This window comes from Crocodylus porosus, unplaced genomic scaffold (genome assembly GCF_001723895.1).
Source record: "Crocodylus porosus isolate Cpor-Errol unplaced genomic scaffold, CroPor_comp1, whole genome shotgun sequence".
Lineage (NCBI taxonomy): Eukaryota > Metazoa > Chordata > Crocodylia > Crocodylidae > Crocodylus > Crocodylus porosus.
In genome coordinates this window covers 44,045,577-44,048,730 of record NW_017728950.1, presented here as the reverse complement: position 1 = coordinate 44,048,730, position 3,154 = coordinate 44,045,577, and the positions used below count along the sequence as shown (strand labels likewise).

The 3,154-nt window shown below is 44.6% G+C and overlaps 1 long non-coding RNA gene across 1 annotated transcript in view; it reads right to left on the bottom strand.

Moving 5' to 3' along the window:
• Positions 1-1,930: 1,930 nt before the first annotated feature.
• LOC109323332 overlaps positions 1,931-3,154 on the bottom strand; it is a 6,329-nt gene continuing 5,105 nt past the window's right edge. The window contains exon 2 of the long non-coding RNA XR_002104619.1: positions 1,931-2,317. This is a non-coding gene — a long non-coding RNA (uncharacterized LOC109323332). The remainder of the gene's footprint in view (positions 2,318-3,154) is intronic.

Here is a 3,154-nt window from a genome sequence, read left to right as displayed (position 1 = left end):
ATTCCCTCAGCACCCTGGGGTGGAGATTGTCAGGACCTGCTGATTTGAACACATCTAGTCCCACCAGAAGTTCCCTGACTAGGTCCTCACTGACCCTGGGCCTGGCAGCATCTCCTCTGGGTCTGTCAGGGATCCTAGTGAGGGGGATGCCCCAGTCCCTGCATAAAGAGATGGAGGCAAAGAAATTGTTAAAGATTGCTGGTGATCCTCTCAGCATTTGTTTTATGATTTGCTTGACCCTCCCACAGTCCCTTAAGTGGTATGTCTTCACTTATAATTTCTCCTCCTTTTATGTTTTGTTTTCACTTCTATTCTAGCACAAGTGAGAGGGGAGTAGAAGGGCTGTGTATTTCCATTGTGCCCATTTTTGCATAACTGGAGAGAACCAGATTGCACACACTTGCAGAGACAGGAAATGTCAGGACCCAAATTTCTCTTCTGTTCCTTGACTCCATCTCTGTGTGCTGTGTTCTGCTTTATATATGAACATGAGATGGAAAGAGAAATTTGGGTCAGTCAGCCCAACCTAGCACTGTTGCAGGCAACCGCATCATATCCCATTACATCCTTCTTAGAAACTGATCAAGAGCAATTCCTGTATTTACTTGATTAGAAGATGAAGGTCCCCCCCCCCATTTAACTATTTAACTTGGAGAAAAAGGCCCTCACTTTACAAGTTGAGTATGAGGCCACTGTGGGAACACAATGAGGGGAGGGGAGGGGGACAGGCAGTTGCTCCTGCACAGCAGCTGAAGCCAGAACTAGAATCAGAGGAAAAGCCACAGCTGCTGCCTTCCCCCTGCCACTCGCTGCCTCTGCACCCCCTGCCATTCCTTCCCCACAACCTTAAACCCCCACTGCCCCCGCCTCCCCCTGCACTGCTTCTCACTTTCTCCTCCACCCCACATTGCATACCCCATTATTCTTGTGCTCTGCTGGCAAGGTCTGTCCTTGTTGCAGCCTGGAGAACAGAGAATGAAACATGTGCTCCAGCCTGGCCCTGTAGCAGCATTGCTGGCTTCACACTACTGCTACCGGGCCAGGCTGGAGCCATGCTCAGTGCCCCTGACTGCAGTGGGGACCAAGCCTGCTTATGTGGAGCAAAGGTAAGGGGAATGGGTGGAGGGACAGGCAGAGGAGGAAGATGCAGGGAAGTTGGGGGCATGAGGCTACAGGGATAGAAGAAGCATGGAGGTGGGAGGAGAGGGAGACAGGGGAAGGGGGATTGGAGGCCTGAGCCTATGGGGAGTAGAAACAATGGAAGGGGACAGGCAACAGGGGCTGCTTTTCTCATTGGCTTCTCAACTGTCTCCATACTGCCTGCCCCCTACCACCTGCCTTTGTTCAGTCTGTCCTTCTGCTCCCTCTATTGCCTGCCTCCTTACTACTCCCCCCATCTGCCCTACCACCTGTTCCCCACCGCCCCACATTGCCTGCCCCATTGCTTCCCCCACAACCTACCCTACCATATGTGCCCTACTGCCTCTCCCACTGTAGGTCCCCTGCCTGCCCCACTACTGACCCCCACATCACCTCTCCCCCTGATGCCTGTAGTAGTGGGGTTAGAGAGGTGGGGGGGAGAGAATTTAAGATGATTCTCCAATAAGTGGGGGAAGAATTTAAGGTGATCATCCAATAATTATTTCCATACATGGAAATTGTACCTTTTCTTTCTATAGAATCTAATTATTAGGGGGGGTTGTCTTAAATTCAGGGTCATCTTGTATTTGGGTAAATATGGTAATTTTTTAAAATTTTTTTTTTGTATTGCAGGGGTTTGTCAGCCTGAATGAGAATGGGTAGGGAGCAACAAGATAACTACCTTTATTCTATGAAACAAAAGACCTAACTGAATTTTTCAAGCAAAACAGCAGGTAGCAACAAGAGGTGAACACAGACTAACCCCACCTACTGATAGGAGTGCACATGCACATGCGCACACACACAAACACATGTTCATACAGTATGTAACAATTGTTTTGCCTTTCCCTTTCTAACTCTACAAGATTCTTTAGCACGTTTTCTGTATTGCAATTTTTTCTCTCTGTCTTTTTCCTTGATGATAAGAATAGTTGTGAGAAACCTCATCTGAAGGACACTGTATAATAATGACCTCTGTTGCATAAAATAACGCATTGCTGTAGAAGGGAGAAGAATTAGAATCCACCTTCAGAAAAGACATTCTTGGATGAAGGATTTCATTTTTCCAACAGCATTCGTGGAGTTAGAAGACTCATTTTGTACTTTGCAGAATGTGTTATCTAAATCTTCCTCTGTAACAGCCAAAAAAAAGCTCAGGCTGAAATTTTGTGCCCAACTGAAATACATTATGGTTATGCACTTTTAATCCTATAATGCTTATCTCCTTTACCACCTTTGGGGTATACAGATTTACCATATCATCAAAGGCAAAATTAAAAAAAACCCAATAATTTAATCCCATAAATAAACATTTGAAGAACAAAAAGACTAGTTTATGACTTGAAGGAACACTACTAAGCTAATCATTTGCCCTGCAGATATGACTCTCTTTTCATTACTGTAGAAAACTTTGTTATTTTTATGTGCTTTCATTTTGCGTCAGATGAACCCAATAAAGTGACTTGACAGTCACATTTAGATCCAAAACTGGCTTGTTTCATAGCCTGAAACCTCAAATTATTTCCAGACTTTTTCAGATGTCAACCTTTGTAAACGTGCAAGGAGATAACAGCAAATATCAGGGTTTTGAGTGAGCTAGCATTGCAGTTCTCAGCTTCTTGAAATGTTCATGTTTATGCTACATTAGTAATGTATGTTCTTCATCTATTTTTTTTAAGATGAATGTAAGACAAATGCCTTTCAGGACATAAAGAAATGAGAGAGAAAGGACACTCTGCCACGCTCCTTGGGCTGGGATATTCATGATTTGAAAACTAGTAGAACATATTGGACAAATGTAGGTCACAAGGAAATTCCAGGTAGCACTGAGTAGTCTCAATCTTTTCTGTCCATTTTGGGTCTCTCACAATATTTCTCAAGAAAACAAGTTCAAATATAGACATTTAAGATGTTGCATTCAAATATGGGGCCAGAGACTACAATTAGGGCGGCTAGGAGCACAGTTAGGGCGGCTAGGAGCTGGAACCAACTTCCTAGGGAAGTGGTGCTGGCT